This window comes from Phoca vitulina, unplaced genomic scaffold, assembly GCF_004348235.1.
Source record: "Phoca vitulina isolate PV1807 unplaced genomic scaffold, GSC_HSeal_1.0 scaffold38, whole genome shotgun sequence".
In the NCBI taxonomy this organism is placed as follows: domain Eukaryota; kingdom Metazoa; phylum Chordata; class Mammalia; order Carnivora; family Phocidae; genus Phoca; species Phoca vitulina.
In genome coordinates, this window is record NW_022589741.1 from 15,641,625 (window position 1) to 15,669,387 (window position 27,763).

Below are 27,763 nucleotides of genomic sequence, written 5' to 3' on the forward strand. Positions count from 1 at the left end.
CCCCAGGCCACCAGCGGGCTGAGACACAGCTGCCCATCCCCAGCCCTCCCTGCCCCGAGCTGCAGCCTGGCAGCCTCCGTCCGTGCCCCAGCCTGGCAGCGGGAGAAAGGGCTGTCAGATTGCATCACATCACTGCTTGCGCAGGAATCCCAGCTGGGCCAAGTGACCTTGTAGGTTTTGAGGATCATGGGTGGTGGGGAAGGAGATAAATAGCCTGGCTGGATGTATAGCAACTTTCCAGCCAGAGGGAGGTAGGAGCCAGCTCTCCCTTGAATACCAGCCACTCTCCCCCCTCCCCACCATCTTGCAATCACTCTTTGGGATCTGTACCTTCAGGGACCTTGCAGCAGGTGGGAGTCAGGCTAGACTTCAGGGTGACCATTCTGATTCTCAAGGCGACAAAGAATTCCTTAACGAGGGAAGGAGAGGTTGTTCAGGGTAAGGAAGGTTCAACTCCTCTTGGAGCCCACATTCTCCGATGAGTGGTTGAATTACCACAGTTCACTTCTGCCAAGCACTTTGGTGTTTTAAATGCATGATCTCTCTTGAGCTTCACAACACCCCCACAAGGCAGGAATATTTAGCAGTATTTACTATAGCGGAGGAACCAGAAGCCCAGAGAAAGTTAAATGAACTGTTCAAGAGGCAGAGAGGAGACTCGAATCCAACTTGGCGGACTCCATAACCAGATGACGACTTTCTCTGCAGGTTATTTTAAGTGATGAGATCATTCATTTGCCTTTCTCTTCCTCCTCCCTCCAGCTCATTGACTGTGGGCAGCATGGAAACCAAAGTTAAGTCAAGGTTTGGTTTAATCTCATCTAGGTCAACTTCCTGGAAGAGGTGATAGGAAGGAGGTACGGTTGAGAATACCTTCTGTAGATTGGGGATCTTGAAAAAGAACAGCCATTCTGAATCTCGAAGGCCTGCTCCAGAGAGTTCACCGATCATCCCGAAGGAGCCCTTCCCCAGCTCGCCTCTCCCGTGGCACGTGCACTGTTTTCCTTCCCCCATCTCTTTGGTGTCTTGGCAACAGAAGGGATTTCAGCTAGACTTTGGGAAGGACTTCCTTATTCTTCCATTGAGAACCATCTTGTGCATCTTTATAACCTTCCAGGGAGATCACGGTGTGGATCAGGTTGCCGTTATTTGCCATTGTATTTGGGTTGAGCCAGTTCTCCTTTTGTCTTTTGTTTTTGCTTTTTCCCCCCTAGTTGCCTATAGGCTTCCCTGATGCAGAGCAATCACCCCATGGGGCATGGCCCCGAAGCTGAGGGGTGGAGTGGAAGCTGTGTTTGAGGGTGACGGTGACATAATCTTGAAAAAGCTCCATCTGTCATCTCTGGCCTTTTACTGTTGTAACAGCACTTATGGTCCCCGCCAACTGCTGAGGAATCTGTCGGTGGTTTAATTAGCCTATAACTCCAGCCTCCCCCACCATGCAAGAAAGCAATAAACAGCTTCCATCCTCTTAGTGGGGCTGGGCAACCACGGCAGGGGGAGCCACATGAGGCTCAGGGCCAGTGAGGTCTTTGAGGGCAAATGAAGGACTCAGGGACCTGCAGGGAATGAGTCTTGACTCCCGCCTCCCCTCCCTGCTCGGGCCATGGGAGACCAGTTGGTGCGTTCAAAGGAAACATTAACAACGACAATATAACAATCCCTCGTGTATCTACGGTGTTTTCCATTCAGCAAGAGCTTTCTCTGACACTTTCTCATTAGGTACCACTCTGGACCTCAGTTTCTTCTTCTATGAAATGAAGGCATTGGGCTCAACGATTCCTGAAGTCTTTTCCCCATCTGGACTTTCTGTGGTTTCCATTATCCTAATAAAACCCCAGGGACGCAACTGGATCTGGTGTCAGTAGCCTCATTTTATAATTGAGAATACCGAGGAGCAGAGAAGGGAAGTGATTTGCCCTAGGTCACTCAGAGAACCCTGCCAGAGCCGGGCCTGGCATGCGGTGAGGTGGCAAGAGGAAGGAGACACACCTTGACTTCTCAGCTCAAGGAGAGAGGAGGCAGAGGGGTGCTTGGAGGCCCTGAAGCTGTTCCTGGACCATTTTTGAGGAGGGGCCTGCCCTACTGCCCTGCAAGGAAGGGTGGCTGGGGAGCTCTGGGTGGTGGGGGACATAGCCAGGAATTTGTGCCCGAGAGCCTCCTTTAGAATGCCTGCTCCGCAGGGATGGTCTGTCCTGTTCACTGCCATCTCGCCACGGCCTAGAACAGTGTCTGCATGTAGGGGTGTTCCAAAAATGCTAGTCAGTGAATGTGAGTGCATGGGCCCGGTGCCTGTGATCTCAGGGCCCCCTTCGCAATGCCCTGTTCTCCTTATGCGGGGCCTGGACACCGGAGTGCGTGCTGTCAGCAGAACATACTGGCCTTGGAGGGTTCTGAGATCAGACAAAATTCCCACATTTTTCTGGCTGCCTATAAGCACCCCCTGACTTCCTGCTTGCTTCCCTCACTTCACCCAGGCCCCTCAGAATGTGTGATGGATGCTCTGCCAGGGAGGAAGGGTTCGATCTGGGTTTCCAATCTCCTCTGGATGCACCACCGCCAAAATACAATACACAATTATGGGGATACGATACATCAGTGATCACTGAGGAAAAGAAACCCCATTTGGACGGCAGAGCTAACGGCTGGTATCTAAACTTATGACTAGAGTCAGCTCTGAGCCCCTCTGGTTCTGCAGCAGGAAGCCAGTAGTCGCCCCCAGGGAACAACCCGGCATTCCTTCACAAAGCCCAGCCACGTCCCGTCCCTCCTTCCAGGCCCCAGAGCCCCAGCTCCTTCCATTTCCCCTCCGGTGTGGCTGCTCGGGCCCTCGGGCTTCTCTGCCCTCCAGCATGCCTATTGCAGGCACATAATCTTCCTGATTGCCCCTCTTTGCTGCCTTCCAGAGCCAGAACAAAAGACCCTCTCCTTCCAGGAGATGATCTGCTGGGCCACTTGGAGAACACAGTGGAGGTGACCAAGATCCCACCAGATAAGAGGCAGCTGTGGGGGCACCACACGGATCCGAGGGCCACGGTTCCTGGCCTCTACCCTGCTGACCACTGGCCTCTCTTCTGCCCAGAGACCCAGAGGCCTGAAATCACAACCAGGGGAGCACAGGAAATAAAAACAAGAGCCCACTCCAGAGCCTGCCTGTCTCAGGGGCTGACCAGCTTCTGGATGGCCTCCTGCCATCTGTCTGGAGGCTGCATCTTCCTCCGTGGGGTACACCCAGATCAGCCCAACAGAGCAGGTCCTCCCCTCAACATGCCCTCTTCTTCGGAGTTTTGAGACCTGGGGTGCATGGTCAGGAACCATTGAAAGTGCACCACAGCTTGGGTGCATGTGTATGTCTGTACTTTTTCTGGCAAGAGTTTTCATAGCCTTCATCAGTTTCCCCCAGCCCTTTAGGACAAAAACATTGCCTCTGCCTATGAAGGTGAGCAAGAAAGCAGAGCTACCTCAAATTGTGAGTAGGCGTTTTGAAGTTTATTTTATTGCCTTGAGCCTTGAATTACATTTTCTTGGCACGTGGATGGGTCCTCTTTTCTGGTTTGATAAATAGGTTGGTCATTTGCACCCAGGTGCACACACAGAACTAACCTGCCCCGGAGCCTGGGTCACGATTCAACCTTGGAACAAGGAGGACACCAGCTAAACAACATCAGAGTGGAACCCAAGCCCCATCACAGCCCACCCAGCCCCAGGACCCAGTGCGCAGTTGATAACCAGACTGGACACCCACTGGGGTGACTGCCGTCCCAGGCCAGGGGTCCTTGGAGCACACCCTCTTTCCCCAAACCTGTGGGCTTTTGGGGAGACATAGCTGAGCCCCACTGCTAGCCAGCCCATGAGGACCCCAGGCAAAGCTGCTCATTTGTTTATGATAAGGCCTTCAGTCTCTGGATATTCCAGGAAGATAGCACTGAGCTCACTTGTCTCGCTGAGAAAACAGAGGCCTGGAGACCAAGAAGCATCCTCGAGGTCTGTTGATAAATACCACAGCTTTTCAGCCTGGTGAGACTCTATGATCTTTGTTGAATCACCTAATCTACTCAGCTAATTATGCCCCTTTTCCCTTCTCTCTCTCTCTCCTACTCTCCCTTCCTCGTCACAATGTGGCACTTCAGAAACCCTCTCAGAGGAATTTCAAGGAGCCGGCTGGGTCTCTGTGTAGTACACCGCATTATCTCATTACCATCTCGCCTGGTGATCGGATTCCGTTAGCTGACTCTCTTTATTAGCAGGCAAAGGCAAACTTATGAAATACCTTTAAACCTGGATTTCCTTAACAATATATCATTGGAGAACTGACAGCCCTTGCTCGCTTCCCTCTGCCAGAAAGAATTAAGATTGTTCCCAATTTAATCTCTCTTCTGCATCGGAGGTGGATATTTGTTGTTTCAGCAGCAAACTTGTAGTAGAGGTTCTGGGGGAGGAGGCTTTGGATTGTCTCAGAATAGCTTTGATAGGTGTCCCGTGTGCCGTTAGCGGACAGGGCTGGCCCTGGCTTCGAGGAGCCTGGGCAGAGGTCCCCAGTTCTACCCTTGATGGAAACGGCTACCGTCTCTTAGTTCCAGGGACAGGTGTTGGGGTGATGGCTGGGCTCTCACAGACACTTCTCACTGTAATGCACGGTAGTTCCTTGGCCTTCTGGCTTTCTGGAAGTCAGAGTCACCAGGCTGGCTCTTGATGGGGTTCTGACTGAGTGGTGCCCTAGCTCTAAACCCCGGGGTACGGTGCAGGGGTGCTCTTGGTGCCCTGCTCAGATCCCCATAGCTGGACTGGTGCACTCACCCCCCAGCTGAGTGTCGGCTGCTAAAGCTCATAGCTGTCCCCCTTCTCTAGAGAAAGAGCCTTAGATGAATAGGAGCCACCTGACCCCAGAGGGTAGCAACACACTGCACTGCTCACCTTGCCTTAAGCCATTAGACTACGACTGACTCACATAGGGGCACAAAAGACCAGCCCCCTTGCCCCAAGGTGAGTCCGATTTTGCGGTATAACCCATGCTCCTGGGGTCCCAGTGGGACCAGGCTGAAGCTGATCTCAGCCCAGACCTCGTTCCCTCACCTGCTTCTCTTCTGCTTCCCCAGTAACTCACATTCCCTAGGCTCAGCTTCTAGGAAATGGTTGCATTTGGGCTGCTTGGATTTCTGGGCCCTGATGGGCCTCATCTGGAGTCAGACTCGGTGCGTGTGGCAGGGAGTCACCATGGACAGTCAAGGCTGGTGGGACCGTGCAGTCAAGCCATGAGCAGTCACTGAGGCCCCATGGGCACTTCCCGAGCACCTTACCCCCATAATGGACAGGTGTGGCTGGGAATGCCGGGGCCCCTAGCCTGCCTGGCAGGGGCTGCCTAAGACGCTGTCCCCCCCCACCTCCCTGCCCACCCACCCTCGCCCCTGCCACCTGCTAGTGGAGCACATAAGCCTCCCTTCGAGGCAGCTCTGAACCATGGCCTCTTAGATCTGCACGGCCCCCGCCAGAGCCGTGGAGCCTGACCAGGGCGCACCCTGCCAAGCACATCACATCCCTCCAGGCGCTCTGCATGGAGATGTGGAAGGCTGCAGAGGAGAGGGGGGAGGAACTGTGATGGAAAATCCTATTATCTAGCCAGGCCCCCATTGATAGCCCATGCATGAAACCAATTTACAAAGTGTTGAGTCAAAGCCTCGTGGACCGCCTGTTCTCACGGGAGCCCGGCAATCACCCTGCCCATGGCCTCCGCACACAGAATGCCAGGCCGCCCGCCGTCCACGCTGGCTCGCTCCAGAGCTGTCAGTCAGTGCCCTGGCTCCTGCTAATGTCGGGAGAATTTATTACTGTGACAGAAGAGAGACACTTGGAGGAAAGCATGATGATTTTCTGATCTCCACTTTGCTGGTGGCTTAAGCGAGCCCAAGTGAGATTCTTGGGACTGTGAGCGTTTTCAGAAGGTCATACTGTCTGTCCGTCTTCTGTCACTGGATTTGGGCAATGCCGTGGAGGCTCAGGTGGCACTTGTGATCTGGGACAAGGCACTTAACCTCCCTGAGCCTTGGCTTCCTTCTCTGGAAAAGGGAATGCCCTTCCCAGCTGAGGTCAGGACTATACGAGATGGTTGGTGCCCACAAAAGTGTCCGGCGCGTAGTAGGTCCTCACAGACACGTTTATTATCATTTTTCACCTCAGCCAAAACAGTTCATACAGTGGGCCAGGGAAGAAGAGGCTACTGCTTTTCTTTGTAGAATATTCTCTTAGGTCTTACATGTGTAACAGTCAAGAAACTCGTTTATTTAGCCGCGGTGTCTCCTGCTGGAAATTATTCTGGCCTCAAAAGAGACTACTACTCCTACTAGCTACTGCCACTATGGTCTTGACTGTGTGCTGGGCCCTGTTCCGAGTATTGCGCACACATTAAACTACCTCAGCCTCCCCATGTCCCTACGTGCTGGGTACCGTTACTGTCCTATTTTATGGGGAAAACGAAGAGCAGCAATTGCCCAAAGCCATAGACCATAAGATGCATATCTTAAAGATTTTTTTTTTTTTTAATTTCACAGAGAGAGAGACAGTGAGAGAGGGAACACAAGCAGGGGGAGTGGGAGAGGGAGAAGCAGGCTTCCTGCTGAGCAGAGAGCCCGATGCGGGGCTCGATCCCAGGACCCTGGGATCATGACCTGAGCCGAAGGCAGACACTTAACGACTGAGCCACCCAGGTGCCCCAAGATGCATATCTTAAATTCATTTAGCTGATTCGTGAGCTTCTCCCCTTCTATGGGAGAGTCTCCGCTCTGCTTCACCTTGTGAAGTGGACCCACCATCCCCTCAAGACTGCTTCCCTCCACAAATTTCTGTCAGATTTGAACAGAAATTGGGCCACCTCATCTTTGACCTTAGCCCCTTCCTAAAATGTCCTGGTGGAGTGGGGAGGGCGTCAGAGACAAGGGCCGGGCTGGGTCTATCAACCTCGCCTCCCTGCTCCAAACTGGGGCTCTGTCCGCTAGGTCATATTTCACTCAACAGTCAATAAGGCTCCTCTTCCCCAGTCTCCCTCTCCAGGGGTCCTGCTCCTCAGTGGAGTGTATCCATCCCCCAGGGAGAGGGGCTCTGGTGCTTTCACCCAGGCAGTAAGAGTGTGCCTCCGGTCTTAGTGCTGAGCGTTCTGGAGCTGACACAGAAGAACACACCAACACAACATGCAGGCTCTTGATGCAAGTCAAAACCAGGGCCTCAAATTCCCCATCTGTAAAATGGGCCTGAGAAAACAATAGCAGTATTGGGGGTGGGGTGGGAGGATTTAATGTGTCAAATGCAGTATCTGGCACATAGGTTAAATAAAGCTTGGCCATTACAGTAGCCAGACTCAAGATTACAAACTGCCTTTCCTCCGCAGTTCGGGTCATCCCATTTATCCAGAGGAAAGTTCACATTTTTTTTTGTTCAAAACAGCCATAAAATTCAGTGCATCGAAATCAGTGTGAGGCCTTTTTCTCCCAGCTTGGTCTACAACTCAATGCCAAGCGAGAGAGGAGAGTGGGAGGGAGGAGGGGTCTGGAGTGAGTGGGCAGGCCCGGGTACAGAGAGGAGAGATGTCCCTGGAGCTCAGATGTTTAGCGGTCTCCAGGTGAGTCTGTGGAGACCAGAGCTTGTTAGAAGCCTTTGCCAGCTGGCAGCAAACCAGGCCCCATTAGCTAACTAGGCCATCTCTGATGGGGCTTAGGAGGGCGGCCCTGACGGTCCGAGTGCATGACATCCTCTAGACGCAGCTACACGACTCTTGTTCTGTGTGACAGTTTGCGGACCATCGATGCAGGACCCCTCCCGGCCCTCCAGACTCCCCCAGCTGTCTGGGTGGGAGCAGGCGTGGAGAGCCCCCAGAGACTGAAGAAGGAGCACGGCTGGCTGCAGGTTCCCAGGATCGTGACCCTGCTCCGCGATCTACAGAACCCGAGCTAGCCTGGACAAATGCCCTCTTCATGGAACACAGAAGACCGCATCATGGAGGGAGAGCAGATTTTCCCAAAGGGGACCCTGCATCTCTTCTGTGACAGGGGAGGTCCCATCAGTCTCTCAGCCTGGTGCTCTGCCCCCCAGAGCTGGGCACCAGCCTCTGTTCTTTCTGTCACGAGGGTCCTCAGAATGGATCCCCGACTCTGTGTTCCGAGAGGTTGCTGACCTGGACGGACACCGTGGGCCTCTTTGTAAAAGCCAGGCAGGCCTGGGGAACCCCGGGGGGGCCGCCGAGGGGCATCTGAACTATGTGAAATGTGGATCTGCTCTGAAAGGAGTTTCTCAGCCACACAGACAAGAGGGCACCTGAGCCTATGGAGAGCAGGTAGCCGAAACGAAGGCCTCCGTTGACGGCTAGCACCAGTCCTGCCTGCCTCCCGGCCTTGGCTTTGAGGGGTGAGAAAATGCAGAGGAGAAGCCGCAGGGCCTATCCTCCCTTGGAGAGTGTCGTGGCTCTTGCTGAGCTGGATTTAGAGCCAGCAGGTCAGAGAGAGCTTCCGAATTTCTCTCTACCCGAGCAGGGCCTCTGGGTGCCCTCACGTTCTCACGGGCCGGCCTCCACCTACCGCCTACGACCCTGGTTGGAATTACCTGGGGGCTTTAAAAAAATACTGATGTCTGGTCCCCACCCAGAAATTCTCATTTTAGTTAGAATGAGGTGTGGCCTGGGCACTGAGATTGTTAAAAGCTGCCTGGCCACATTCAATGTACAGCCAAGTCTGAGAACCACTGGGGTCTCCACACACATAAAGACAGGGAGGGTTCTGGATTCTGGCTTTGTAACAGAGTATCTATCTCATCTCAAAAGTTGTCCTCAACTTCCCCAAATAGTGTTAGTATACCTTACTTAACAAGGAAATATTTTGTATGAGATTATTTTGGAGGAAATTGAGAAATTAAGCAAAGAAGGAGTGCCTTTCATTAATAATAGAGAATTAATTGTATAATAATTAAGTATACAGAAAACTGTGCTCAACAGACAACATCTGTGGATTGTAACCAGAGGGTGGGGTTACATGTCGGGAGACAGGTGGTCTGATGTAAATTACAAGTGCACGTCCTTGAGGCCTTGGAAAAAACAAGAGAGTTTTATTTGTATTTATTTATTTATTTATTTATTTATTTGAGAAAGAGAGCACGAGCAGGGTAGGAGAGGGGAGCAGAGGGAGAGGAAGAGAAACTCAAGCAGACTCCCTGCTGAGCACAGACCCCACGGGGCTCTGTCTCACGACCCTGAGATCATGACCTGAGCTGAAATCAAGAGTTGGACACGTAACCGACTGAGCCACCCAGGCGCCCCAAAACAAGACAATTTTTTAAAAATGCTTTTTAGGGCGCCTGGGTGGCTCAGTTGGTTAAGCGACTGCCTTCGGCTCAGGTCATGATCCTGGAGTCCCGGGATCGAGTCCCGCATCGGGCTCCCTGCTCGGCAGGGAGTCTGCTTCTCCCTCTGACCCTCCTCCCTCTCATGCTCTCTGTCTCTCATTCTCTCTCTCTCAAATAAATAAATAAAATCTTTAAAAAAAAAAATAAATAAATAAAAATGCTTTTTACTTTGAAAAAGTTATGGTTTCACAGGAAGTTACAAAAATGGGAGGTCGCATGGGCCTTTCGCCCAGCTTCCCCCCAACAGTCACATTTTATAGAACTATACATAATATAAAAACTAGGAAGTACACATGGGTGAATCCACAGACCTTATTAAAATCACAGACTTTTGGTTGACCTTTCATTCCTTGGTTTCTTCATTCCTTCAAAAAACCTTGATCAAGGTACCTGCACAGTTGTATCCAAGTGTGGCCTGTGGATCACATGCGTCAGATTCATCTGAGAAACTCATGAGAAATGCAAATTCCTGGACGCCAGGCTCAGACCTACTGGATCACATGGCACGGGAGTGGAACTGGAAAGTCAGCATTTTTAGCAAGTTTCCCAAGTAGTTCTTAGGTTCACAAAAGTTGGCAAGCCTCTAACCAGCTCTGTGGCTGACACTGGGCTTAGCACAGGAGAGACACTTAGGAAAGACTGGTTGTTGCCCTCCCAGGATAGAGGAGACAGGTCCTAACAGCAATGACAGGGGCTGAAAGAGAGCCATGGGATCTAGCCATGTGCTGTGAGAGCACAGGGGAAAGATCTTTTGGGGTGGGGGGGATGGGCAGGAGTTGTGTAGGTTGGGCATATTTAAGTTGGGTCTTGACGGATGAGTAGAAGTTTGATAGTTGGACAAGACTGTAAAATCTCAACCATAGCTTTGGCACATTGTCTCCCGCTGCCTTTGAAGCTGATTTCCTGCCATGTGGGCTCCTTCCCAGCAGGGAGGTGTCTTGTCCATCTGCATATCCCTGATGCCTGGCACACTGAAGGTGCTCAATAGATGTTTGATGAATCGAAGCACGAAAGCTCGGGCTGGCTGGGAGGATGGCGGGTGACCGAGTGGATGGGTGGGTGAATAGCTGGGGGATGGCTGGGTCCTTGCCTGAGCAGCCAGAGTGCAGCTGGGAGAGGCTGCATCCTGTCCCGAAAGGCTCAGCGGTGCTATGCCCTGAAGCCCTAAGGGGAGGAGCCGGAAGCCGTGTGAGAAGATGCAGCAGGGCTCATCTTGTAGAACTACGCCCTGCACCCCCAAGAACCCAGGGAGACGGCTGACTTGGAGTGTGAGCTAAGTGGCCTTCACCCTGGGGAGAAAAATAAAAAAGACATTTACCCTGAAAGCACTCTCCTGCTCCTTAATAAGTATATTAATTTTAAATGCCAGAGGCAGACTCGTAAACTCTTTCTTGGAGGATTATGGCCAGAGCCCCGCTTGCTGGAGAGAGCTGAGAGCCGGCCACTCCCGCTCCGGTTAGCAGAGAGAGCTGGAGTCCGCCGTTTCACACGGGGCCTTGCAAAGGTCATCCCTGCCATGTGGCGGACTCGGAAGGAGCCGAGGACCTCTGTTGCCTCTTTATTCTCCTCGCCTCTCTTGCTGGGCCTCGGGAGTCGTGAAGGAGGGCCTCTGGGTGCCAGCACTGGATCAGAGGATCCTGGGAGGAGGGGGGGCACATCTGACCGGAGGCAGAACGAACGGCTGGGGGGAGCTCTCTGTTCTGAGGAACCCAAAGTATGATGCTTCAGCACCTGCACCTTAGCCTCCGACGATGCTTCTAGAAGATGCAGTCTGCAGTGCTGCCGGATCAGACTCCTGGGGTGGTGAGCACCCCAAAACTGCCTGTCTGCCATGCTTCTCAAGTAAATCACAGGCACGCCAAAGTGTGAGAACTTTGCTGTGGGGAGACCTTCTCACCAAGGCTGGATCTAAACAGCCCCGGAGGTGGTTGTAGGAGACAGCTGAGGTTGCCAGCAAAGGAGGCAGCTGGTGAAGCCGGAACCGCTCAACCTCTCTGAGACCCTATTTGTCCGTTAATAAAACGGGAGTCACGGCCCCTACCTCAGAGGGTGGCGTGCAGATGAAGGGGGAGTTCTGAGCAGAGCGCCGGTGCGTAGAGGCCCCGAGTGTCGGCTGGGACAGGGCCAGACACCGGAAAGCGAAGCCGGTCCCAGGGCTGGTGACTCGGGCCTGCAAGAAGTAGTGTGAGTTTCAAGAAATATATGTGCTGGGGGCGCCTGGGTGGCTCAGTCGGTTAAGCGTCTGCCTTCGGCTCAGGTCATGATCCCAGGGGCCTGGGATCGAGCCCTGCATCGGGCTTCCCGCTCAGCGGGAAGCCTGCCACTCTGCCTACTTGAGCTCTCTATCTCTCTGTCAAATAAATAAGTGAAATCTTTAAAAAAAAAAAAAAAAGAAATATATGCGCTGGCCCCCCCCTGAAATTTGTCATCTACCTTACATCCATTTCTCTTTTGCCAGCTGGGCTCTTTTTATGGATTCTGTTCTGTTATCTATAAAAGTTTAGGGACTGCTAGCCAATGATGTCCTGCTTGACCCCAAGCCATGCACTCGACATTTGTCATTAAGCATATTGTTTTATGGGGTGCCTGGGTGGCTCAGTTGGTTAAGCGACTGCCTTCGGCTCAGGTCATGATCCTGGAGTCCAGGGATCGAGTCCCACATCGGGCACCCTGCTCAGCGGGGAGTCTGCTTCTCCCTCTGACCCTGCTCTCTCTCTCTCCTCTCATTCTCTCTCTCTCAAATAAATAAATAAAATCTTTTAAAAAAAAAAAGAGCATGTTGTTTTACTTAATGATCTTGTGTGCTTGGTCTAGGAGGGCCCTTGTCCCCTATCAGTAAAGAATGTGAGAAGCTTTGTTGAAAGGTGAAAAGCCAAGGTGCTTCTCGGATGAGGTCCCTGCGGGGAAAGAACGAGAAAGAAAGTTTCAACCGTTATTCCAGTCAGAAGTGCATGAACCATCATAAGAGTCTGTATTGCTAACTTTTCAAGACAGGTTTATTGCATAACATATTGGGGAACGTTATCAACATGGTTTATTTACTTCATTCTTGTGCCCATCCCATCTCTGACTGGAGGACACTTGTCAGAGGAACTCACCAGAATGTTTTCTCAGCACTGAGAGACCCACAGGGTTGGATGCCCTGTAATTCATTACCTTTTTTTTTTTTTTTTAAGATTTTATTTATTTATTTGACAGAGAGAGCACAAGCAGAGGGAGCAGGAGAAGGAGAGGGAGAAGCAGGCCCCCCGCCGAGCAGGGAGCCCGAAGCGGGGCTCAATCCCAGGACCCCGGGACCATGACGCTCAACCATCTGAGCCACCCAGGTGCCCCCTCATTACCTTTTTTTTATTTTTATTTTTTTCCTGAGGAAATCTGAACACAGAGAAGTTGAACCTGTGGGGGGTGGAGGGGAGACTTCTGATCTATCCTAGGACATATAGACATTCAGACAATGGGGCCAGGAGGATTGGGCGGGTGACAAGGGGAGACTGTGCTCAGTTCCCATCGATGAAATGCCCAGCTCAGTGGAATCTCATATTTTAGAGAATTGCAGAGCTATTTGGTAATAATAAAGTCACGGTTTCAGAAGTGATTCACAGACTTGGATGAACATGAGGCATGATTTAGGTTTTGGGGTCATTTTTGGAGGTCCAACGTCAGGACATTCTGAAATGTCATAGCTTGTCACTAAGACTCCACAGTATCTCCAGAACTGTGGACTCAAATGTGTGACCCTTAGGCCCATCTTTGGACCATAGCAAGTTCTAGGAAAGCATCTTCTTAAACCTGGAGGCAGAAATGAACACATTCCACCATTCTTCGAAGAGTTCCGGGCATTAAAAAACAATATTCTCAGCTACTTGATCAAAACTGATCGATGACCGGCACCAGGCCCATAACCATGCACTTCGATAGGAATAAAATTAATTAAATGGAGTGTGCGTTTTTTCACCCTTCAACATTTGTACTGCTGCTAAAAAATCTATACTTTTAAATATACTTCATTGTTATTCATTAAAACTGCATGCGATCTGTAGTTACAGAGCCTCAATCACACAGGCCATCGCGGAAAAACCCGGGTATCTCAGGCTAATGTGCTTCCAGCAAGCAGATTGCTGTGTTCCCCAAACTGAGCAGCATTCTGCTTGAGGAGACAGAATAGTCATACGGCTAGGTTGAGCTGGCTCTTTCATAAACCTGGCAGAACATGATCCACAGACCCCAGAGGATTCACTGTTAAACTGGGGCTGCAATAAATTGGCGGGCATAAATCAGGGCCAGGGATTTAGAGCGGTCGCTTTCATATACTGTGATGGGCCATCATTCCTTCCTTGTAACTCCGGCTCCCTCCCCGGCCTGCAGCTGCCCCTGGGTCTCCAGCCCTCTGTGGGATTCTCAGGACATTGTTTTTCCTTTAGCCCTTGCTTCTTCGGGGTCTCCCATCCCACATCTCCCGGTCCCCATTGTTCTCCAGGTCCGGCCCCTCTCCCCTGGCCTGCCTCCTCTAGCTTGGGCTGGCTTCCTCCCTCCTCCCCTCTGAGTTACTTCCAGAATGTTCACTGTCTGGGGGGGAAAGTGTCCTTTGATGCCCATGGTTTTTCTATGATTCTAGCAAAGACGAAAGAGATGGACCAAATGCCTGTGGTCACAATCAAGTGAAGTTCATGGGCAAAGTGTGCCCCAAAGAAGCAAAGCCTAGAATGATCCATTACAGGCAATGGATTAATATCCGTGCTTGTTCTGTGCCTCGTGTCAAGGAGAGAGAGCATTCCCCTGCACTGTGCTTGGTGGTTCAGCTGATGCACGCCCCATGACAGGGAAGCAGGAAGCAGCACCCAGAGATCTGGGGTTATAGCCAAAGAGTTGCTAGCATTACAAAGAGTTGCTTTGATGTTTCCTATTTTGCCTTTACAGTTCATTAAAATGATACAGGTGTCCCCAGAATGTCTTTGTTTAATATAGTCCTTTTCTCTAATATCTTTGGGTAAAATATATGCTTGAGGAAAATACACACCTCCCACCATATCACCTCGTAGGCCTAGGGTCACAGCTCCCTGTTTGAGAAACAGACGTTCATTATCACAATTAATTTTTACCCGTAATTCAGTCGTGCCCATGAGGCGAGTGAGGGAACTGAGACTCATGAAGGTCAAGTGACTTTTTTCTGGGGTCATCCAAGCCTCGGATTAAAAATGTCATCCCAAATCCTGATGCCTACCCACTCCCATTCAATTGCTGTACTTTGCTTTCCTGTCCTGCAGGCCGTCCTTGTCACTTGAAGAAGCAGCCTAAAACTTCCAAGCTGCTCAGGACACCCAGTTTTCAGAGAGTGTGGAGGGTGACCCCCCAAACCCCTGCTCCCCATGTCCCTGCAGCCACAGTGACAGCACGCAGCTGACCTGTCCCTTAGAGAGGCAGCTGGAAGTTCGGAGGGAGCGGAACATCCGTATAGTCAGATGGTGGATTCAGCTGTTGCCTCCAGGAATGACAATGGTCAGAGTCACTGGGGGCTGGGTAAGTTGGGTGCCCTTCGCAGAGAGGGGCTGTCCGGACGCCCTGGGGGCTCCCCTGCGGAGGCTCCTCCGGTCCCTGGCAGCCTGGACCAAAGCACGGCTCTTGCTTGGCCTCCTGCTCCTGCCCGCGGAAGCCAGGTCACGGCTGGGGCCCTTTCTCCTTCAGGCATCAGCCCAGGCAGGGCCAGCTTGGGGGGTGGGGCAGGTGGTGGCGGCCGCGGAGGTGGTAGCCTGCGGCCCCCCGTAGGGCTGACCCCTGGCTGCGGTCTGATGTCGGGCAGCCAGGAGGGAAGCAGGGCCGGCTCTGGAGCTCTCCCCACACAGCCTCCCGGGGCTGCAGCCTCCGTCACCTCCGTCAAAGTCTTGATGAAGTTCAGGAGGACTGTTTGATGACATAGACTCCTGGCCACCCTTTGATGGACCCCCCTGCCCCCCAGGATGCAGTCCAAGTGCCTCCATCCAGCATGGTGAATTCCTCTCTGGCTCATTGCCCACCCTTCCTCCCCTCACTGACCCTTAGCCGCCCCAAAGCTACCACTCCCTCGTGCTGCCCTGGTCCATGCTGGCCCCCGCTTATAGGGTAAGATTCAGCTTGAGCACTGCCTCTTCCAGGAAGGCCTCCCTGACCATCCCAGCCAGGGGCAGGCAGTTGGACTCTGTGCACCCACAGCCTTCACCCCATTCACAGCTGTTAGCTCTCCTCCTGTGTCTCTAGCACTGGACTTTGAGCTCCTTGAGACCCCTTCTTCTCCGGTGCCATGTGGGAGGTGCTGAGTAAAAGTTTTTGGGTAAATAAACTTGCTACCGCATGGATTTGGCCAACAAGGAACCATGGGAGCGTGCCAACAATAGGCTGCCATTTATTGACCACAGACTGCGAGCCAGGCCCTGTGTGGGCAGGTGACACATATCAGCTCCTCAAATTCTCAGTGCAGCCCCGTGAGATCTGTCATTCCCATTTCCCAAGTCTGGAAATGGAGCCTTAGTTTGCCTGAGGCCACGAGGCAAGGGGGCAGCACAGCCAAGATTTCCACGGAGGTCTGTCTGATGGAAAAGTCCACGCTTTGAGGCAGCATCAGACTTAGCAGGTGCCCAGTGTCCCTGGGTTCCCCATGCCACAGCCTACAGTGTGGGCTTGACTCGCATAACCCCTTGCAGACATCTGGGACAGCGCCTAGGACCCCAGGAGGCCTGGGGACATCTTCCCTGGGGACCTGCCACAGCAACGGTGTCTCTGTGACTGAGTTGCTTGGTGCCCTCTGCTCTCCCTGGTGGCTTTGGTCCCCACAGCCCCCAGCCCCGCCCCGTCTCACTGCGGGGGAGGAGAAGATAAGTGTTAATATTATATGATCCACGATGGTTTGTGTGACAAGGAGTCGATGCGTCTCTGAGGAGACTCGTCCCGGCCCGAGCAACGCTGGGCCTTGTCCTGTCTGTGGGAGCCCTGACGTTGATGAATGAGTCTTTCAAAGTCAGTCCCCGCTTGCAGGAGAAGCCACGTCTCCCAAGGAGTGTGGTGGCCAGCCCCGGTCCACAGCCCTGTGGGCAAGGTTGTGGCAGTTGGCTGGATGCCCCAGGAACCAGTCCTCAGAGAAGCAGAGGAGGGAGAGGACAAGGTGGCCCTCGTCCCTAACGTCACATTGCAATGTTGTCTCCACCTTGGGCATCACTTTCCCCTCCTAACCACAGCTCCTGAGCCAGCAAGCCTGGGCCAGCCCTTAATCATGTGTGCTAACAGCAGGGGCGTTGTGGCCTGGACAGTTGACAATGGCAGATCATTCAAACTCAGTCCCCATCTTCTCTGCACTGCGGTTACTCGGTTTGCAGCCTGTGTCTGGACACTGGCCACCTTGGTGCTGACGAAGCTCAGAACGCAGGCACTTTTTGCAGAAGATGAGAGCTGCCATCTTGCTCCCAGACCTCCCGCTCCTGCTTTGCAGTCTACGCTGGGGTGTGGCCGCTCAGGGGGAGCGGGGAGGAGCCGAGGAAGGCAATGTGGCATGGGTTATTAGTTGACAAATGGGACTTTCACTATTGCTTCACTGAGGCTCCAAGCTGAGGACGGTGGGTGACAAGTTCCTGCACATCGTGAAGACAGGGGAGTGCGCTGGATATCCCCCCCTCCCCCCAGTGTATCCCTGGAGCACAATTCTTCTCCACCCTGGTCCTGCCTGGCTGACCTCTACAGGCAGCATCAGCTGGCCTCCTTGGCCCTGGGTTTCGGGCTGACCTCAGCCAATGGGAGGCACCTGCAGGAGAGCGGAGGGCAGGAGGACAGAGGCCACGGTGTTTATTCCTCTGGTTCCTCTCTGCTTGGCCATGCTTTGAGAGGGGCTGGATCCTTCTAGTAAAGGCTGTGCACCTGTGTGACAGTCCTAGATCTCCTAAGGGTCCAGAAACATCTCCCTCCCTTTGCCCCTTACACTCAAGATGTTTCCCAATCCCTCATAGTTTCCCGAACCCTGCCCACAGCTTTATAAACAATCTCTTCAGTTCTCTTCAGTTGTCCCCTCTGAGCATGCCCTGTTTCCTGCCAGGACCTGGCCCCGGAGACGCACTGCCAGACATAGCCAAAGCCTTACCAAGAGAGGGGGAAACAGGTTCTGCAGCCCTCATCCCATCAGGCACCCCTCCTTGCAGAAGGAAGACAGTCTGACACTGAGAATTTTGGAGGAGAGCTGGTACTGTGAGTTTCCATTCCTCTGTCTATCCCAAGCCAAGTAAAGGAAGCTTCCAGAAAATCACATGTAGAAAGATTTTGTCTCCAAGCAGGAACAGTGGCACCCCGCCCCCCCCCCCCCAACGCCTTGCTGGATGCTTACACTGTAGAAACTGAGAGACCTGTTTCTAATTCTCTTGGAGTGGAGCTCAGTCAAGCACCCGGAAGCTGCCTACATAGACAGAGCTTGGAGGTGCAAGGTTACCTCCTGAAGGCCAGATGGGTCATTACAGGTTGGCCAGGCTTGAGCTGTCTTGAAAGGTGCTACAGTGAACACTGGCTGGAAGGGGAGACCAGGCAGGATGTGTGGGGGCACCGCTGAGTTGCAGATGATGGGGAGTCCTGAGAGATCAGTGGGGAGCCCCCTGCCCCTGTCAGGGAACCGTCTTATGCAGAAACTGTCTTGTTTCCCGGAGAATATCTCAAAGGCCCCACAAAATCTCCACCCACCCGAGACAAAGCTTGCCTTTGGACATCTACCTGGTCATTCGGTAACCAGAGAGCCAACAACAGCTTAAACCAAGTAAAAGGATCCTGGTCTCCCTGCCCTGACCATGGAGGAGCCAAATGAAGCAGAGAGTCGGGGCGGAGGAAGAGAAGGGCCAGGAGGAAGGATAAGCAGCAAGCTGCTTCCCTTCCCCACTGCAGGGTCTCAAGCCTGGGGCGGGTGCGGCCGGGGAAAGTGGGGAGAGCTTTCAATTGGATAGGAGACTGCGGTTTTTATTTGGGTTGAAATGGATTTTTTTTAACAAGTGAAAATAGACAATACTGAAGTTGATGGAAAAGTTATAGGATCATTTGATAGTTCAATTTTAAATTTTTGGAGGAACCACTATACTGCTTTCCATAGCAGCTCTACCATTCGCATCTGCACCAAGAGCATACAAAGGCCTCCTTTTCTCCACATCCTCACTGACATTTCTTATCTCTTGTCTTTTTTATAATAGCTATCCCAATAGGGGTGAGGTGATAACTTGTGGTTTCAATTTGCCTTTCCCTGATGATGAGTGATGCTGAGCGCCTTTTCATATACCCACTGGATTTGTATGTCTTCTTTGGGAAAATGTCTATTCAGATTCTTTGTTCACTTTTTAATTGGATTATTTGCTCTTTTTTTTTTTTTTTTTTTTTGCTATTGAGTTGTATGAGTTTGTTATATATTTTGGATATTACTCTTTCTATATGGTTCGTGAATATCTTCTCCCATTCCATATGTTGCCTTTGCAATTTACTGATTGTTTCCTTTGCTGTGCAAAAGCTCTTTAGTTTAATGGGAGTGTATCTGAAGGAATTGAAATCAGTATCTTGAGGGGGTATTTGTACACCCATGTTCATTGCGGGACTAATCACAACTGCCAAGCTATGGAAGCAACCTAAATGTCCTTCAGTAGATGGGGAGCCTGGGTGGCCCAGTCTGTTGAGTATCCGACTCTTGATCTCAGGTCTTGATCTCAGAGTCGTGAGTTCAAACCCCACATTGGGCTCTATGCTGGGCATGGAGCCTATTTTAAAAAAATGTCCTTCAGTGGATGAATGGATGAAGAAAATGTGATATACACATATAATGGAATATTATTCAGCCATGAGAAAGAAGGGAGTTCTACCATTTGCGACAACATGGATGAATCTGGAAGGCATTGTGCTAAGTAAAGTAAGCCAGAAAGAGAAAGAAAAATACTGTGTGGTATTACTTATATATAGAATCTTTTTTAAAAAAGCCAATTTCCTAGAAAGAGAGAATAGAATGGTGGTTTCTAGGGGTCGGGGGAAAGAAGACATGGGGTGCTATAGGTCAAAGGGTACAAATTTTCAGTTATAAGAAGAATAAGTTTGGAGGATCTAATGTACAGCATGTGACTGTAGTTAATAACATGGTATTATATCCTTGGAAGTTGCTGAGAGCAGACCTTAGTATTTTTACCAGACACACACATACGCACACGCAAAGAGTTAATTATGTTAACTAGGGGAGGTGATGGATGTGTTAATTATCTTGGTCTTGGCAATCATTCTACAATGTATATGTATATCAAATCATCACATTGTATACTTTAAATACATACAATTATGTTTGTCACAAAAAAGAAAAAAAGAAAATTTCTAGAATCTGCTTCTTGTGATGTGGGTGGGTGTGTGGGCAGGGAGAGGACATCTGAGAGAGCAGGTCTGAATGTGGTAGAGAGGGGGAAAAGCTGTATCCTCATTTTCCCACCCAGCCCAGTCATTTGATAAATTGGCTTTAAAGTCATTTAAGTCTTCGGGATTCTACGGACTAAATAAAAATATAAAAGGAAGTAGTTATCCAACACAGGACTGAAACATATAGAGCAGGTGCTGATGTGACTACAAAATTGAAGGGAGAGTGACAGGTCACCACCTGCAACCCAGGTCAGAGGACAAACTGCAGGTGGGATCTGCGTTCGTCAACATGGCTCTTATAACTCGTACTGAGCAGGGGCTAGGCTGTGCATCACTGGGGGACATGTGTGCCTCGGACAGAGACACAGACATGAATGCCAGCCCGGCCTCTGGGAACTCGCGGTCCAGTGGGATAGTTGATTAATCTGGTCCTTTATTGTTCTATAATTGTTCCCTTTGTTTCCCCCAAAGTAGTCAACTCCTGAGAACAGAATCCACAGCAGACAATCGCTTACACATTTACTGAACATCTACCACAGGCCAAGCTCTGCACTGACCTCGGACCTGACCAGGCACCAGCCTGTCCTAAGTCATGTGACTCTTAGCGCATGCTGGGCTCATGGCAGACACGCAATCAAAACTTCCATTTCCCTGCATAGATATGATGGACAGCAAGCAAACCCATCTGGGCAGGGGTGTGCAGGGTCTGTGTGAGTCCCTGGTTTCTTCTGGGCTGGCTTCATGCACCATCCTGGATGTTTATTTTCCAAGCTTTGCTCGAAGTCCTATTCTTTTTTTTTTTTTTAAAGATTTTATTTATTTGACAGAAAGAGACACAGCGAGAGAGGGAACACAAGCAGGAGGAGTGGGAGGGGAGAAGCAGGCTTCCCGTGGAGCAGGGAGCCCGATGTGGGGCTCGATCCCAGGACCCTGGGATCATGACCTGAGCCGAAGGCAGACACTTAATGACTGAGCCACCCAGGCACCCCTCGAAGTCCTATTCTATACGAGGTACACGGGAACATAACCATGAATAAGACCCGATCCCTGCCTTCAAAGAACTTGGTACCCAGCATGAGAGATGATAAGTAAGCCCTAAGAGCAAACACACATTAGGCGCCACATAGAAGGTTGGGCTTCAGGGGAGTGTGGCGAGGGCAGGGATGGTTGGACCAGGAGAGGCTTCTAGGGAGGCAATGCTGAAGCTGAAAAGTGAAGGAAGAGAAGAGCATTCCAGGCAGAAGGAGCTGCTCAGGGAAATCCCAGAGTGCACTGGGGAAACGGTGGGTGCGGGGAGCTGGGCGAGGGGCACACCTGGAGCCGTGGACAAGGGCCACATCATGCTCCACTTACAGCCCGTGCTAAGGGGTTTGGATGTCCCTCTTCCAGAAGCTACCTGTAAGTTTTTTTTTTTTCTTTTTTCTTTTTTTCTTTTATTTATTTGATAGAGAGAGACAGTGAGAGCAGGAACACAAGCAGGGGGAGAGGGAGAAGCAGGCTTCCCGCTGAGCAGGGAACCCGATGCGGGGCTCGATCCCAGGACCCCGGGATCATGACCTGAGCTGAAGGCAGACGCTTAACGGCTGAGCCACCCAGGCGCCCCTACCTGTAAGTTTTAATTTAAGGAGGTGCTAGCGTCCAATTTTCATCTGGAAAGATATCCTCTGGTGGCTGAGTGGAGCATGGGGTGTCAGGGAGGACGGAAAGTAGGAGGACTGGTTAGGAAGCTTGAAGCTGTGGTGATCATCCCGTCGAGACACAGGATGCAGAGGTAAGCCCAGAGGCCAGAACTTTCCAGACAAAGAATTGACCAGAACTAGCAGAAGAGTTGGGGGACTTGGAGGGGAGTCCAAATGGCTGGCGGACAGGTGGGGAAGCCTCATTCCAGCTGGTTCTGATCTGGCCACACTCCTGGAAGTAAACAAACCCCATAGCATAGGGAGGGAAGGCTAGGACCCCACCTGGGTGCTCAGAATCAACCAGGCCAAGCCCCCAGGGCCCAGGGCTGGCATCTGTGGGGCCCAGGATGGGCATCTGTGCCCCAAGCAGGCATCCTACAGGTCCTCTGCCTGGCCCAGCTCTGTCTCCAGGCCTGGAGGCTGCAGCAGTGTTCCACAAAATTACATTTTCCTCTTTGAAGGCAGCCTTCGCAAACAGAGCATTACTTAATCGAGAAGATATTTAGATCTGTGTATCTCTTGTAAGGTACACGGCTCCCCATGGTGACATCTTAATGACCAGGGGCATGAAGAGGCAGGTAAATAATCTTTACCTTTGCTGCAGCCTGGGAATTCTCCTCGTTTGTCAGATATGATTAGCTGTTACCCTTCTGGTCCCCGCTTGTCATTCAGGTCCCTGCTTGTCACAGTCACACCCCTTTGGATGCTCACGCCTTGCTTTCTCTCCAGCTCTCTCTCCCTCTGGTGGCACCCTGACTGGCTAGTAATTTATGTATGACAATATGAGACTAATTCGGTTATTATGTCAAAGGGAAATTGAATCTAGGGTTTTAGTGCTGCATCTGGGAGAAATCTTCAAATGAATCTGGAGTGGAGAAAAAAGCCTCCGAGTTCGATTCATCCGCTTGTCACCCTGTCGGCAAGATTAAGTCATTATAGAGGGCTAAGCCAGGGCCAGAAATGGGAAAGGAGAGGAAGGAGATAAAGGGAATGGGAAGGGGGTGGGGGAGCCAACCGAGCACAGGGGGAGGAGGAGGAGAAGGCTGGTGCTGGGCTGGGCTGTGGGAGCGGAAGCCTGGATGCAGCGGGCCTGGGAGGAGGAGGAGGAGGGCTTCCTGCCTCTCTGGGGACTCCTTTATTTACCCACAATGCCGGTCCTAGCTGTGTGAGAGCCAGGGGACAGATGGACAAGGAGGAGGTTCAGTGGGAGGGCATTTATGCAAACATTAGCTTGTCTCTGCTCTCGGGTGTCTTAAACATTGTCTGAGTTAAAATCGGCCTCTCCTGCCTTCTGGGATGAGGGCGCTTTGCTCGGAGACAAAGTGGGCTGGTAGCATTTCTGGAGGCACCTAAGCTGCGGGATGAGGGGTTCCCCAGCCTCCGCACAGCAGCGGGGCCAAGGTGCACAGTGCACCATGGGCTCGCGTGTCTAGGGGGCCGTGTGCATGTTCACTTTCAGTCCGGCGAGAGAAGAGGAGGTGGATGAGGCGGGTTCCTGGGAGCCTGGGTTGGAATAGTGGGGAAAGTGGACCCGTCAATGTACCTGCGACTTGAGGATCAAGGGATCTGATTCTCGGGAATTATGAGAATATTTTATAAGGTTTTCTGCCCTCCGAGACACTCAAACTCTGCTTACATTGGTCCAGTTGTTAATTCGATTTATTTTCGCTGCCATGATGGTATTCTCCACTCTTGAGCTTGTGGACACGTTTAGGTTCACTCTCACTAGTGGGTACGTTTCATTTCTCTCTCCCATACTATGGCTCTCCCACTCTTGGTGAACTAAGGTCTCTAAGTAACTCCTTCTAGCTGCTGGTCCTTCCTTCCCCAAAGGAAGATCATGGGGGGATTTGGCAAAGGGAGCCACCTTCACACCAAGAACATGAGTTGCCATGTTGGTTTCCTGTGGAAATTTGGGTACCCAGATTTGAGTGTTTTCCTAAACTTCGGATTCCGATTCTCATACATTGGGAGCACCTACTCACATGGGGAAACTGAATCGCATGGCTACCATGACAACAGGTCTCCCCTCCAGCCTCAAAGTCATCCTTCTTGCTCCTTAGACTCTCCCTCCCAGCCAGGAGGGGGCGCCAGAAAAGGATGCCAGAGGGTCCTCGACCTTGCCACTTCCTCTAGGCAGGATTTCAGGGGAATGATCAGGCCAGGAATGAATCAAGGCTCATTCCTACGTTTGTCCTTCTCTACCAGCCCTCTTCTTTCCCCTTTCCTGGCCTCTCCACAGAAAAACAACTCCCCCCCCCCCCGCAAGAAAAAGGAGGAAGCTCAAATTAAAAAAGAAAGAAAGAATTCAAAATAACCCTCAGTTCTTAACTCACGTCAATTTGACTGTTTCTTCCACCACCCACACATCGGCTTCGACCAGACACCCACCTACCAGTACTTATGCAAAAGATATTGGCAACTGCTACTAACCCGAGAAACGTCTCGGCTCTGATTGGTTTTGTCACCATCCCTCTCTCAGGTCTTTGTGCGTCGGGGGCTTTTTTCCATTCTAATGAGGGTCCTGGTGCCCTCAGAAGGACCTTGGGCTATTGCAATCTTGCACCCTCACTTCCTGAGCAAGTAAGATGCGTAAGCGACTACCCCATCTCCGTCCCCCTCCACCACGCTGTCTAATACTAAGCTTCTGTTAATTGGACTGTGTGATCTCAGGGATGGTTATTTATTAATAGGTAATTTGGAGCCCTGGACAAGTTCATCATTACAACCCGAGGATCTGAGAGAAGCCAAGGAACAGATTGGTGTTGCTGAGCGTCAGAGGTGGGGTCTGTCTGAATTCCAGGCAGACCCTACCTTGAGTGTGGTGGAGAACCAAACCCTTCGTAATTCTCGGAGGGAAGTGGTCTCTATCCATATTAAAGCATATTAAAGTATTAAGTCCATGTGGTAGGCCTGCCCAACCCCATGGAGGGGCAGATGTCTCCTTAAGTTCATGGACATCCCAGGAGCCCTCAAATCCGCATTCCTGATAAGCTCGGTGTTCCTAGAAGGGCAAATTCTAGGGGAGAGCAAGCTTGTTGCAACCACAACACTTCGTTCCAGTCTGATGGGTCCTGGCATGGGCTTGTCATCAGGGGGCATTTCGTTCATTCTCCTGCTTCCCGGCCCAACTACAGATAAAATAGTCCGACAAACTATTGGGGGTGCGGGGGGCAGAAGGAGCTCTCCTCCTTCTAGAATATTCTGGGGAAAGAGATGACACGGCTCCCTACAGTCGAGCACAGCAATGCTGGCAGACCCACTCCTGAAATCCTCCCCAAAGCATCATACTGCAGATTCAGCCAGAAGAACCAGACGGTCAGAGTAGTCTGAGTAGACAGGTAGGAGGTGGCGATGCCCAGCCAAGGGACCTCATGCTGACTGCCCCCCTGCCCCGTCTCCCATCCTGGCTGTGCACTAGCTCTGCTCCCAGAATGTCCCTCATGGGAGACTGAAACCAACACCCAAGCCACCTGTCAGTGTAGACCTTCCTGAGACCATGCAGGTAGTCCATTCAGGCCACTTGCTTCAGGGCAAGGGGGCCAAGCATGGCATTTCTGGAGACCCCAGCAGAACCCGCACGCCCTTCCCACTGTTGCTGGGAGGGGACCACCAGTGTCGGCTATCACTCTTGTACCAGTGGGGCCAGCGGGGGATATAGCCCCAGGAGCAGGGCCCAAACTAGGCAGCGAAGACAAGAGGAGGGGCACTTGGATGAGATCCAAGTAGAGAGACTTTGGGTCTGCAATAAGGACAGGACCCCAGGGCACTGGCTGTGGGACATAGTTCTAGGACAGAACTAGGGACCGAAGACTTTTAGGGGCTGGGTTGAGGCTTGTGGGGGAGGCTGGGACTGCGGCTGAAACCAAGGGCCTTCAGCTGAGGAGGGAGGAGGGGCTCTGAGGGAGGAGTGAGGAGACATGCAGACTATTTCTGAGGAGGACTGATGCCCAGCCAGAGAAAAACCCAAATAAACCAAGGCTGGATTTAGGGATGAACTGGTTTACATTTTGTTAGTGGATCATTCTCTCTAGCTTTGCTTTCCTTAGGAATGTATTTAATTTTTAATTTTACGAGTAATACATGAATACATTCTTGTAAAAATTCAAAGAATACAAGGGAAGCAAAAGTCTTCATTACCTCCCTCCATCCCTCTCCCATCCTTGAAGGAAATCCCCATTTTCAGTTCACTGTTTAGATAGATGGGTAGGTAGGTAGATAATAGCTAGAGATAAGGAGATACAGGGGGGTCAATGTTTATGGGGCTTGCCGTTTTCACTTGACAACTTCCTTGGTGTGATTTCCATGCCAGTGAAGAGATCCCCCTCATTCACTTAATTGTTTCATGGTGTTCCATCAGTAAGTGGTACCCACGTTTAACTGGAACCCTATTGATGGATATTTACTTTGTTGCTGTTGTTCTCTTATTATGTACAATAAGCATCCTTTTACACGGCTATGGCGGATTTGAAGATGGGTTTAGGGGTGACGGGTGGAGATAGGAGGCCCTTGGGATCGTTGGGGGGCCTGAGGTGTGGAGAAACTGGGCTGGGATTGAAGCAGGCCACAGAACACTCTCCAGACCACGCCTGTACCTTGGCCAACTTCTCAGAGCAGCTGCTTCCAGTGGAGCCTGGGTGGCTCGTGCGGTTGGGTCTCAGTGCTGCCCCTCGATGGCAACCTGGAGACCCAGACTGTAGCTGGTACAAGAGGCCACGTTCCACCGTGACCATCTTGCAGGACATGTGCCAACTCTGCAGCCCAGCCAGCCTCAGGCCAGTTAGAGTTTGAGCCTGACCCTGGCGTGAGAGCCTGAGAATCATTCTCTACCTGCACCGATTTCCAACAGACTCGTTCTTTCTCGAAAAGGATCACAAACCATATTCCTGCAGCGGCCTCAGCTGAGGGACAGGTGCTATTTTGAGCTGTTTTCAGGAATTGGTTAATGCAGGGATGAGTGGGAAGGAAGGTACAAGGGCCTTTCTGGATGCAGGGCTGACGTCATGAGTGAGTTTACAGAGACGTGGTTTCCTGTGTGGCTTTGGGAACTGTTTCTTCCCCTGATCACGTGTTTCTGGGACAGTTGGGGAGGAGGTGACTTCTTTGTTTGCAAACCTTTCATGCAGCCTCAGGCCACCTTGGCCTTTGGTCTTGGTGGGCCATCTTAGTCAGAGTCAGGTGAAAGACATAGGCAGCCTGCCCAGGAGCCCAGAGAAAAGCAGTGAAGGGCAGGGGGTCTCCTTGTTTGTGTGCTATGACATCTGTTGCGATCCCTTGTCTTTCTCCTGCTCCCCAATCTACCTGCCGATTGATGGACCTCCTCCCATGGCCCCAGCCTAGGGCAAGATGCTGTCCATGCTGCTGGCTGGCCTTGGAGAGGTAAGAGCAAGGGCGCTGGAGTCCCACATCAACTGAGTTTATATCTCGCCTCGTATTCTTGACACCTAACGTCTCTGTGCCTTGATGTTTCCATCTGAAAAATGGGTGCAATTATTAACCTACTTCTCCCCAGAGGGTTATAGTCCGGGCTTGGTGAGAGGGAGCAAATGCATCTGGGAGCGCAGTGCCTGGCAGATGGCAAATGCATAAGAGCTGGCATGATTATTGCATTGTGTTGTAATGCTCTCTTTAGCTTTCTGTTTCTTCCACCAGGTTTTGAGTCCTTTCCAAAGGTCAGAATCATCTTCCTTGTCTCCTCAACACAGGTCCTCAAAATGGGTTTAATGAAAGGAAGTGCAGTGGGGGAAATATGGCCTCACTTCCTTTGCAGTTCCTCCCACCGAGGGTCTATTTCCCTGCCCCTCATCTAGTCTGGCCATGCAACCTGCTTTGACCAGTAGAATCCAGCAGAAGTGATGCCACGTGACCTCAGAGCCCAGACCTTACAAGTACTTGCAGCTTCTATGCCTTGGTTCTTGCTACCCTGTGGCTACCAGGTAAGGAAGCCTCCTGGAGGGTGTGAGACAGGTGGGGACAGAGGCCAGGCCACCGTCCCAACCATCCTTGCCATCCTGCTAGCCTCCAGGCATGCGAGTGAGGTGCCTGGAAGAAGCCTGTCCCCCAGCCATGTCTCCGATGGCAGTCACCAACCTGAGACCTGGTGAGACCAGCAGAAGCCCAGCCCAAACTGCAGAATCATAAGCAAATAGATGGTTGCCATTTTAAAACACTGAGTACTGGGGTGGGTTTTTTTTTTTTTTAAATGTAGCCATAGACAAATGATATGGGAAGCTTGGGGCAAAGCCTTAGAGTTCATAAGTGACGAGAGGGAAAGCTAGGCATAGTCAGAATGGACCATAGAATTTCAGCTGGTAGAGTCGCCCAGGTTC